Below are 12,277 nucleotides of genomic sequence, written 5' to 3' on the forward strand. Positions count from 1 at the left end.
CATTCCACCCAGCCTTGCCTCCGCAGAATTCTTTTATCATCAAACTACACGCCGACACCTTTGAGGAAGAAAGCCCAGAAACCACACAGTCCATCCATGCAGAGAGTGGCCTGTATTTGTAACCAGGACTTCAGTGGGACAGGAACAGTCGGCCAGCCATTCCAATTAGCATCTGCAGCCAAGGTCCAGAACTCAGAGTAATCTGCCACTGTTCGGGACCCCTGATGGCAGGTGGCTAGCAGCTTTGCCAACGTGATTCGGGTGGTCGAAAACCACTTCAAAATCATCAAAGGTACGTGAGCTGACCCCAGTGTGAGAGTTCACTCTTTCTGCCCAAGCAAGAACTCTCCCCCTTAGTAAGCCCATGACATAATGTACCTTTGTGGAGTCATTGGTGAAGGTAAGGGGACACTGCCAAGGTCACACTGAAGCAGGAATCCCCGACATTTATCCAGGTCTCCAATAAAAGGTTCCGGATCTGTGAGTCTCTGATAGGAGGTTGTGGAGCTGATCCAGAGGGTGATTGTGGAAAAGATACTGCAGGTGAAGAGCTAGAGGTGAGTACAGAGATTTGTCTGGCTAACTCAGAGACTTGCTGTGTTATTTTGCGGTTGCTCTCAAACAAGGCATTTAAGAGTTGCTCATGCTGCCCGAGCAGAGCTCCCTGACTGGAGAGCGCATACTGTACGGGGTTCTATTCCTCCTGGGTAGTGCCTGCAGGTTCCATTGTGGTCAGTTCATTCTGTTATACTGCGGAGTATTTGAAAGTGGACCCACAATACAGACGCTGAGACAGGAGTTCAAAAAACAGCGGCAGCTTCCAGAAAATCCTGCATAGATAGTCCATAGCTGGATTTCTGAAGATTAAACAGGCAAGACTGGGCAGGACTGGACGGGCTGGTACATGTGGCGGGCAGGCTTCAGACAGGTGAAAAAACACAGAGCAGAGTTACACAAAATCTCCTCAATTAGGCCTATGTGTCACCACGGGGTAGAAACAAGGGGAAATTGAGAAGGCACAGCAGATCATAACAACAAGTCAGTAAACACAACTGCCAAAGTGATAGAACAGGTTCATAAATATTCATACATAATAAGTGTTTTGGTTTAGTCTTCGCGTGTCTTTAATAGTGTCAGCCAGCAAAAAACGTCTGATAAACCCACCATACACAGCACCAAAACACCAGTTGGCTGCTGAGCATTTGGCAGCTGAAAAGCCCAGAGGAGTTATTGCAGCCCAAAACCGGTTTTGGGCTCCACAGTGCACCAGTATAAAGTTTACCTTTGTTTGTATTTGTTAACATTGTTCAGAAGGCATCACAATAATCAAATGATGTCATGGTTCTCAGGAACTGGCTTGGTTTGGCTACCGCTCACTAGGTGCCTTGTCTGATTGGATGCGGTTGCTGCTGTGTGGCGGGAAGCAGGTCTGAACCTGCAGGCTGGAGCTGATTGGTGGATGGAGTCATTTGGAACCCTCTGAACTGTGAGCAGAACCACAGCTCAGAAGAGAGGACAGAGCGGAGAGTCCAGACTGGTGGGGGAAAAAGATATTAACTGATATTAAGATTATTTTCATTTTCAATCAGCAGAATGTTTCCTTCAGTTTGTCCTAAAGCTCTGTTGTTGGCCCTGATGTGTGTGTGCGCTGCTGCTGCTGCTGCCAGAAACGGTAAGAAGACCTCAAATTAGTTTCTGCTTCACAATGTTGATGCATCACACACACACACACACACACACACACACACACACACACACTCTCACTACGTTTACATGCACAGCTTAGTCAGATTACAGCCATAGTTCGACTATGCTACTCAATCAGACAACTGCAATTGCCACAGTACACATGCTGGTGAGAAAATCCAATTACTGGCTGAAGCATGTCATACCCCGGTACGATAGGCGGCGCTGTACCCATTTCAACTAGTGGTAACAGAGCCACCTCCGGCTGACCTCTTTACGTCACCAGCAACAACAGACTGCCTCGGCATTCGAGAAAGATGGTGTACAAAGAGCGAGACAAAGCTACATCTTTATACATTTCCTATATGGTGTACATGATAATTACACAAACTAGATGCACAATGGTGCTCTTGCTTGCAATTATTTCGGAGGAAAGACGCCGCCGCCATCTTCTACTTCCGGCTCACGGCCCCGAAAAAGATCTCGAGCCTGTGCAGAACACAAAAATCCGATCCGATCTGATTGAACGTATACATGCACGAGTAATGCGACTATCAGTGGAATAATCTAGGTGTTTTAATCCGACTATGAGAAATCCAATCCGGTCTGAATTTAGTGAGACTAAGGTGTATACATGTATCTTAAAAATCCAATCATAGTCGGACTAACCCAGTAATTCGGTTTTCTCGAGTGTCATGTAAACGCACTGACATTAAGAAATGATGTCAGAAGATGTTTGATATCATGATGTCATCTACTTCAGTCTGTGTAACAAGATGAATCTGAGAGGATCAGCCGATAAATCAGATAATTTCTATCGACAGAAACTTTCTGTAGCTGTTTGAAGTGTTTAATGTTTTATTGAATAAACAGATTCAGACATCTTTCAAAAAAGTCAAGTCTCCAGCTGCTTCAGCTGTTTAGCAGAATGCTGCATATCTGTTTTCCTGATCTGAAGCTCCAGAAATGTTCTGTGGACTGCAAGACTTCTCCTGACTTTATATCATCAGGAGGGAGGAGAGGAGGACTGGATTTTGCATGTTTGGGTGGACTGTTCCTTTAATATAAATCACTAACACCTGTTAATGCCTTGATTAAATGTGTCATTGCCCTAACACATGTATTTTCTCCTTCAGGTAGTGCAAAGAAAACCAAGATGACCTTTCCTGTTCGTTACGAAACAGTCACAGATAAACCCTTCGACCAGAGTGATTCGATCAAACCGAATTGTTCTACTGCTGGTGGGCGGTCGAACACAACCAAATCAAGAAGGCAGATCATCTCAGATGATGTGCTGCTGTTCCTGACGGGCCCCGTGTCCACCGTCCTCATCCCGTCCTTCTACTCGCTGGTCCTCATCAGTGTGCCGATCAACTTCTGCGCCTTGCTGGCCTTTGCCCGGGGGATCCGGCCCAAGAACCCGGCAGTGATCTACATGATGAATCTGGCCTGTGCTGACCTGATCTTTGGCATCCTGCTCCCCTTCAAGATCTCCTACCACTTCGGAGGAAACGACTGGATATTTGGACCGTTCATGTGCCGTGTTGTCACTGCAGCCTTCTACTGGAACATGTACTGCTCGGTCCTCCTCATAGCTTGCATCAGTGTGGACCGGCTCCTCGGTGTGGTCTACCCCATCGACTCCCTGCCCTGGAGGACGCCACGCAACTCCATCATCGCCTGTGTGACCATGTGGATTCTGTCCTTTGCTGGTTCGGTGCCCCTCGTCCTCTCCGAACAGACTCATCACATCACTGCACTGAACATCACCACCTGTCATGACGTCCAGGTCATAGACGATCTGATCTGGAAGTACAGGATCTACTTCGTCACCCTCTGCTGCGCCCTCTTCTTCCTGCCGCTACTCGTCACGGTGGTGTCCTACGCTCGGGTGATCTGGTGCCTGAGCAGGGTCCCCGCCGGGGTCCCAGGACGCTGCCGCAGGAGAACAAGAGCGGCTGTCATGTCTGTAACAGTGCTGGTGATGTTTGTGCTGTGTTTCGCACCCACAAACTGTCTGCTGCTCGCCCACTACCTGCAGTTTAACGAGGGAATGAAGGAGAACCAGCAGCAGGATGCCAACAGCTCCTACTCAGCCTACCTGGTGTTCCTGTGTCTGGGAAGTCTGAACTGCCTCCTGGATCCTCTGGTCTACTACTTTGGATCGTCCCAGTGTCAGAAACAACTGTCCAGCTTCCTGAGGTGTGAGAACATCAGGGCAGGCAAGAGCATCAGTCATTCAACAACTGATTCATGCAGGTACAGCAGCAGAGCGATCCTGAAGTCCAGCTGCACAGAAAGCTCCAGAATAAACACGTCGGACTCTCTTACTGTGGTTGAGGATGATAAGTATTAAACTCGTTCCACTATTTGTCTGTTTTACGTGTGTTTATTGTTCATATATTGGACTTCATCAGTTAATATTGATACAATAAAAAGCGTTTATTTTTGCACTGCGTTGTTTAAGTTTATAAGCTGTATTTCTTACATTTAATGGAGGGAAACAACCTCCTTTTTCTCTTGTATATAAATCTGCTGAACATCTTTTAAAGCACTTATGTTTCACTTTTATAAAACTGTCAGTAAAGTCTTACTTTGTACTTTATTTGAAAATATTCACCACTTTCTGTCTAGTTGGTCTGTGAATAAATATGTTGCAGCATCATCAGGAGAGTGTGATGAATATAAAGCCTCACCTGCTCACAGTCTCTGGTCTCCTGCTGCTCTCTGCTGGTGGGAAATGTGAAGAACTTTATCTGCATCGTGTCGTTTTACAACATCATCCAAGTTGTTTTCTCCTCCAGCAGGTGGTGCGACTGTACTGTTGGTAAAAGATCACCTGAAGGATGAACTCCAATCAAAACTACCAGTGTGTATGGAGTTATGTCTGGATGTAAATTACTAGTTACTTTTCACACTCTTCCTGTCCGGTGAAAACCTTGTATCCCCAGATGCTCCTAATGTTGAATATTTGTGATAAACTGAAGGTTTAAAAGCAGTTAAACTGAGCTCAGCCTTCAACACCTACAGGTGTAAATTGATCCAAACACATTAATGCAGCAGTGATATTAATCTACATCAGATATAAAAGAGAAGTTCAAATACTTTGTTACTGCATGAAAGAAGATTTTTCAGGTATCTTTAATTTACTTGAGTATCTATTTACCTGACAGTTTTTGACTTTTCCTTCCTACATGTCAACACAAATTGTTCAACCTTCTACTCTTCATATTCATAAAAACAAACCTTTTTTTCATTAAAGTTCTACATTTATATTAATATTTTTTTCATAGGAATGTCATATCACATTTTTTTTTATACAAATGTGACATATTTAAAACAATATTTTGAATAGGAAAGTTAACAGAAAGTAAAACATGGCCTACAGTGCACTGGTATGAACAGGCTTCAGCTGAGAGACATGGAAGGTTGGATGGATCTTCATGCTTCTGGGGAGTTTCACTCTAACAGCAGTGGGGTTTATGACTCACTCAATGACAAAGGGGCCAATGTAGCGAGGTGAGAGCTTCCTGGATTTAGTGCGCAGTGGGATATTCTTAAAAGGTAACCAAACTGACCTGGTTGGTATTGCGGGGCAGGATTTCTGTGTTGATTGGCAGAGGGTTGGTTTCTTTACTTAGTCCGAAGCAGTGCTGCCTGGGTCTTTCTTCAGATCTCCCTGCACCTCAGAATGTAATGTTGGACCGAGGATATTGCCAGCTCAACCTCCTGTCTGGGGGCTAATAGCCCAAGGAGGCTTCAAAGGGGGATAAACCCATGGCAGAACAGGTTAATGAACAGTGTTGGGAGGGTTACTTTAAAAATGTAGTCCGAAACAGTTACTAATTACCTGTTAAAAAATGTAGTCAGTAACATAATCCAAATACCACAATATTAAAGTAATGTAACTTGATTACTTTAAGTTACTTTTGGATTACCTCAATACAAATGCAAATAAAGATAAGAAAGAAGAAATATCCATAAGATAAGATGCAAATGTTTCACAATAAAAGCCTACTGGGCTATTTATGCTAGAGGACTTTTAATTTGAGACGGACACAGGAAGTTTTGAGTTTGTATTAACAATGTAATGTCTTCATTTTAACAGGGCAAACGGGAGCGAACCAAAACAAGCCTTCGTACTACAGCATGTTAAATTATATCAGAAATAAAAACTTCTGTGATCATTTAGCTAAATGATGTTGAGGCATTCACATTTGAACGTCATGCTCAAACTTCAAAACTACCAAAAAATCTAAACACATACCATCCCGGTCACCAGCAGCACCACCCACAGACCCAAAATAGTAGTAGTAGTAGTAGTAGTAGTAGTAGCAGCAGCAGCAGTAGTAGCAGTAGTAGTAACAATGACAGCCCGAGCCTGGTTAACAGGCTAACTAATGTTAACTTTAGCTAACAGAATTTCTGTGTAGCTAGCTAACATTCGCAGTTTCACTTACCATTAAATGTTTCTTTAAATTAGATGTGGAGTCCTTGGACGATGACAGTGTGTGCACAGCTGGGAGGCATAGCTTGCACTGTACCGTGATGTTCCCCCTTTCTTCTTTAGAAACAAAGTAATGGCGAAATTTCCATGCAGTGAAAGCATTTTTTTCTCTAGCGCTCGAGGCCATAATGAGCCGTCTGGCTTCACTTGAGAGCAGAGCATCGTTGTGACTGACTTGTCGTGAACTGTAGTAATGTGTGCGCGCGTGCATACGGCATTGCCGCATTGGCAAGTGTTAGATTAATTCATTCATTCACATTCACTCATCATTCATCATCATATATTTTAATTGTAATCCAACTAATAATCCCATTTTTTTCCAGATGTATCTGTAATCTGATTACGTCTTTTTTTCCTTTAACTGTAACTGAATACAGTTACTGTTTTTTGTATCCTAATTGCGTAACGCCGTAACATGTAGTCCGTTACTCCCCAAGCCTGTTAATGAATTATGAGAATAATCAACCCAGGCCAGATAAGTGCTCCAGCTGTTGGGGTTTGCAGCTGCCACACAGCGTAGGGTGGTCTTCAGGTCCTGGGTGGTCCTCTCTGCCTGGCCGTTGGTCTGGGGGTGGAAACATGAGGACATACTGACAGAGGCCCCCAAGGCCTTGCAGAATGCATGCCAAATTCGGGAGATGAACTGTGGGCCGCGGTCCGAGACTAAGCCAGCTGGTGGACGGTGGGATGCCTTGCCTCCAGCACAAACAGAACACGCTGCCAAAAAATGCTTTGTGTTGTTTTCCATGGTGGGCCACCGGAAATGCAACTTGAGGAGTGAGGTGGCGTGGATGACCCCGGGATGGCATGCGAAACGAAAGGTGTGAACCTTCTGCAGTACCTAGGAGCGTACGTTGTTGGGGACAAGACAATTAGCAGGGCTGTTACCTGGATCAGGTTGTTTTTGCTGTGCCTCTCTAACCGTCTCCTTGATCCCCCAGGTAAGCATGCCGATGACCTGTTCTTTGGCAAAGATGGTGTCCAAGGCGGAGTTTGGTTCCTTGGAGGAGAATTGGCGGAACAGGGCGTCATCTACAGGGGACAGATCATATTGTAAACAGACAGAATGACAGGACTTACTCCAGCCAATTATTCTCCCAGCAGAACAGTCCATGTGGGGATAATGTCGAACTAACCATGCGTGACCAAGAACCAGGGGGGTATCAGGAGCATCGATAAGATGAAAAGTGATGGTTTCATAGTAATTTCCAGACAGAATGAGTGTGACAGGGGATGTCTTGTGTGTTTCCTTAGCCAGGAGACTACCATTAAGGGCGAGAGCTGTAATAGGGTCTTCCAGCAGTTCCAGCTCCCTCCCAGCTTTGACAGCGGGTTGGTGGTCCAAAAAATTACCCTCCGCCCCAGAATCAAGGAGGGCAAGTAACTGGAGAAGCAGTCCGTCCATGCAGAGAGGGGCCTGTATTTGTAACCGGGACTTCAGCGGGGCAGGAACAGTTCTGAGTATCAGGCTCATCAGTACCCCCACTGCTAATGATGAGCCAGATCTTTTGGTCAAACTGGACAGCAAGCAAGATAGTTACCGGGCTTACCACAGTACAAGCACACGCCAGCTTGAATCTTCCAAAGATGCTCTGCTTGCGTAAGATTGGCGCAACCCAGTTGCATGGGCTCCTCAAGAGAGCGAGAGGTTGGGCTGAGTCATCTGACTGGGTAGCTGGTCTGGCAGGTCTGAGGGGTGTACGTGCGGGGAAGGCAGAGCAGCCGGCCGTTCCAGTTAGCATCTGCAGCCAAGGTCAAGAACTCAGAGTAATCTGCCACTGTGCGGGACCCCTGATGGCAGGTGGCTAGCAGCTTTGCCAAAATGATTCGGGTGGTCGAAAACCACCTTGAGTCTTGCTTCAAAATCTTCAAAGGTACGTGAGCTGACCCCAGTGTGAGAGTTCACTGTTTCTGCCCAAGCAAGAGCTCTCCCTCTTAGTAAGCACATGACATAATGTACCTTTGTCGAGTCATTGGTGAAGGTGAGGGGACGCTGCCGGAAGACAAGGTCACACTTGAGCAGGAATCCCCTACATTTACCCAGGTCTCCATGAAAAGGTTCTGGATCCGTAGTGTAGGCATCTCTGATAGGAGGTTGTGGAACTGATCCAGAGGGTGATTGTGGAAAAGGTACTGCAGGTGTGGAGGAAGAGGTGAGTACAGAGATTTGTCTGGCTAACTCAAAGACTTGCTGTGTCATGTTGCAGTTGCTCTCAAACAAGTCATTTAGGAGTTGCTCATGGTGCCCGAGCAGAGCTCCCTAACTGGAGAGTGCATACTGTACAGGGTTCTGTTCCTCCTGGGTAGTGCCTGCAGGTTCCATTGTGGTCAGTTTGTTCTGTTATACTGCATAGTATTCAAAACTGGACCCACAATGCAGACACTGAGACAGGAGTTCTACGCAAAAGCAATTTTCAATGCCAAAAAAATCAAGCTCCCAGAAAGTCCTCCATAGATAGTCCAGAGCTGGATTACTGAAGAGACAACAGACACGGCTGGGCAGGGTTGGTACGCGTGGCGGATCTGCAGCACAGAGGGGAGTAAAGGCAGGCTTCAGACAGGTGAAAAAATACAGAGGGGAGATACACAAAAAATCTTATCAACTAGGCCTATGTGTTACCACAGGTGGTTTCACAATTAACTGGAGGAGGCTGGAGGGGAAAGACCAGCTTAAAACAGTTATCTGGTGATTAGTGTAGATGGACTGCAGGTGAGCAGAGCAGTAGGTGAGAGGAGTCTGGCTGATGAGCAGAAAGCCTGTCAGTCCAGGCCAGCCTGAGACAACACTGACAGACAGAGGGAGACAAACATGCAACAAGAAGGGAGGGAAAACAGAGAAGAAACAATTGGAAATTGACAAGGCACAGCAGATCCTAACAACAAGTCAGTAAACACAAAAGCCAAAGAGATATAACAGGTTCATGAATATTTATACATAATGAGTGTTTTGGTTCAGTCTTCGCGTGTCTTTAATCGTCTTTAATCCAGCAAAAAACATCTGATAAAGCCACCGTACACAGCACCAAAACACCAGTTAGCTGCTGAGCATCTGGCAGCTGAGGGGCCCAGAGGAGATTTTGGGCTCCACAGTGCCCATATATAGTTTACCTTTATTTGTTAATATTGTTCAGAAGGCATTACAATAATCAAATGTGGTCATTGTTGTCAGGAACTGGCCTGTTTTGGCTGTGGCTCATTAGGCGCCTTGTCTGAATGGATGCGGCTGCTAATGTGTGATGGGAAGATGACATCATCTGAGCCTGCAGGCTGCAGCTGATTGGTGGATGGAGGCATTTGGGACCCTCTGGACTGAGAGAGGAACAACATCTCAGCAGAGAAGACAGCGCTGAGAGTCGAGACTGACGGAAGGGGAAAAGATATTAACGGATATTAAAACTGTTTTATTTTCAGTCAGCAGAATGTTTCCTTCAATTTGTCCTAAAGCTCTGCTGGTGGTCCTGATGTGTGTGTGTGCTGCTTCTCCTGCCACAAACGGTAAGAAGACTTCAAATTACCTTCTGCTTCACAATGTGGATGCATCACACACACACACACACACAAGATGCATCTAAGTACAGTAAGAAATTATGTCAGAAGATGTTTGATATCATGATGTCATCTACTTCAGTCTGTGTAACATGATGGATCTGAGAAGATCAGCCAATTAATCAAATCATTTCTATCGACAGAAACTTCATCAGCAGCTGTTTGAAGTGTTTTATGTCTTAGTGAATAAACAGATTCATTTTCCAAAAAATCAAGTCTGCAGCTACTTCAGCTGTTTAGCAGAATGCTGCATATCTGTTTTACTGATCTGAAGCTCCAGAAGTGTTCTGTGGACTACAAGACTTCTCCTGACTTTATATCATCAGGAGGAGGAGAGGAGGACTGGATTGTTCATGTTTGGGTTCATGTTCACTGTTCCTTCAATATAAATCACTAACACCTGTTAATGCCTTGATTAAATGTGTCTTTGCTCTAACACATGTATTTTCTCCTTCAGGTAGTGCAAAGAAAACCAAGATGACCTATAGCTTTCATTACGAAACAGTCACAGATAAACCCTTCAACCAGAGTGATTCGATCAAACCAAATTGTTCTACAGCTGGTGGGCAGCCTAACACAACCATATCCCGTATCCAGATCATCTCGGAGGATGTGCTGCTGTTCCTGACGGGCCCCGTGTCCACCGTCCTCATCCCATCCTTCTACTCGCTGGTCCTCATCAGCGTGCCGATCAACCTCTGCGCCTTGCTGGCCTTCGCTCGGAGGATCCGGCCCAAGAAGCCGGCAGCGATCTACATGCTGAATCTGGCCTGTGCTGACCTGATCTTTGGCATCCTGCTCCCCTTCAAGATCTCCTACCACTTCAGAGGCAACGACTGGGTATTCGGACCGTTCATGTGCCGTGTGGTCACCGCAGCCTTCTACTGGAACATGTACTGTTCGGTCCTGCTGATAGCTTGCATCAGTGTGGACCGGCTCCTCGGTGTGGTCTACCCCATCGACTCCCTGTCCTGGAGGACGCCACGCAACTCCATCATCGCCTGTGTGACCATGTGGATTCTGTCCTTTGCTGGTTCGGTGCCCCTCGTCCTCTCCGAACAGACTCATCACATCACTGCACTGAACATCACCACCTGTCATGACGTCCAGGTCATAGACGACCTGATCTTGAAGTACAGGATCTACTTCGTCACCCTCTGCTGCGCCCTCTTCTTCCTGCCACTGCTCATCACGGTGGTGTCCTACGCTCGGGTGATCTGGTGCCTGAGCAGGGTCCCCATCGGGATCCCAGGACGCTCCCGCAGGAGAACAAGAGCGGTGGTGATGTCTGTAATAATGCTGGTGATGTTTGTGCTGTGTTTCGCACCCACAAACTGTCTGCTGCTCGCCCACTACCTGCAGTTCCACGAGGGAATGAAGGACAACCAGCAGCAGTATGCCAACAGCTCCTACTCAGCCTACCTGGTGTTCCTGTGTCTGGGAAGTCTGAACTGCCTCCTGGATCCTCTGGTCTACTACTTTGGATCGTCCCAGTGTCAGAGACAACTGTCCAGCTTCCTGAGGTGTGAGAACATCAGGGCGGGCAAGAGCATCAGTCATTCAACAACTGATTCGGATCCAGCAGCAGAGCGATCCTGAAGTCCAGCCGCACAGAAAGCTCCAGAATAAACACGTCGGATCCTCTTACTGTGGTTGAAGAGGATAAGTAGTAAACTCGTTTCACTATTTGTCTGTTTTAAGTGTGTTTATTGTTCATATATTGGACTTCATCAGTAAATATCAATACTATGAAGTGCTTGTATTTTTGCACTGTGTTGTTTAAGTTCATAAGCTGTATTTCTTACATGTAATGGAAGTAAACCACCTTCTTTTCTTTTGTACATAAATCTGCTGAATGTCTTTTAAAGCACTTATGCTTCACTTTTATAAAACTGTCAGTAAAGTCTTACTTTGTACTTTATATGAAAATATTCACCACTGTCTGTCTCGTTGGTCTGTGAATAAATATGTTACAGCATCATCATGAGAGTGTGATGAATATAAAGCCTCACCTGCTCACAGTCTCTGGTCTCCTGCTGCTCTCTGCTGGTTAGAAATGTGAAGTACTTTATCTGCATCGTGTCGATTTACAACATCGTCCAAGTTGTTTTCTCCTCCAGCAGGTGGTGCGACTGTAGTGTTGGTAAAAGATCACCTGAAGGATAAAATTCAATATCAACGACCAGTGTGTATGGAGTTATGTTAAGATGTAAAGGCTCCATCACTAGTTACTTTTCATGCTCTTTCTGTCTGGTGAAAACCTCGTACCACCAGATGCTCCTGATGTTGAATATTTGTGAAAAACTGAAGGTTTTAAAGTATATAAGTAGTTAAACTGAGCTCAATCTTCAACATCTACAGCTGTAAAATGATCCAAACACATTAATGCAGCACTTATGATGTTAGATGTTAATCCACATCAGATATAAAAGTACAACTACTTAATATGTTAATGCATTTAAGAAGATTTTTAAGGTATCTGTACTTTACTTGAGTATTTATTTACCTGACAGCTTTTAACTTTAAACCAATGCTTTC

General features: G+C 45.4%; 1 pseudogene; it reads left to right on the forward strand.

Moving 5' to 3' along the window:
- The first annotated feature begins 1,357 nt into the window (after positions 1–1,357).
- LOC115592317 (proteinase-activated receptor 1-like) lies at positions 1,358–11,469 on the forward strand (annotated as a pseudogene).
- Positions 11,470–12,277: the final 808 nt, after the last annotated feature.

Source organism: Sparus aurata, chromosome 12 (genome assembly GCF_900880675.1).
Source record: "Sparus aurata chromosome 12, fSpaAur1.1, whole genome shotgun sequence".
NCBI classification, from domain to species: domain Eukaryota; kingdom Metazoa; phylum Chordata; class Actinopteri; order Spariformes; family Sparidae; genus Sparus; species Sparus aurata.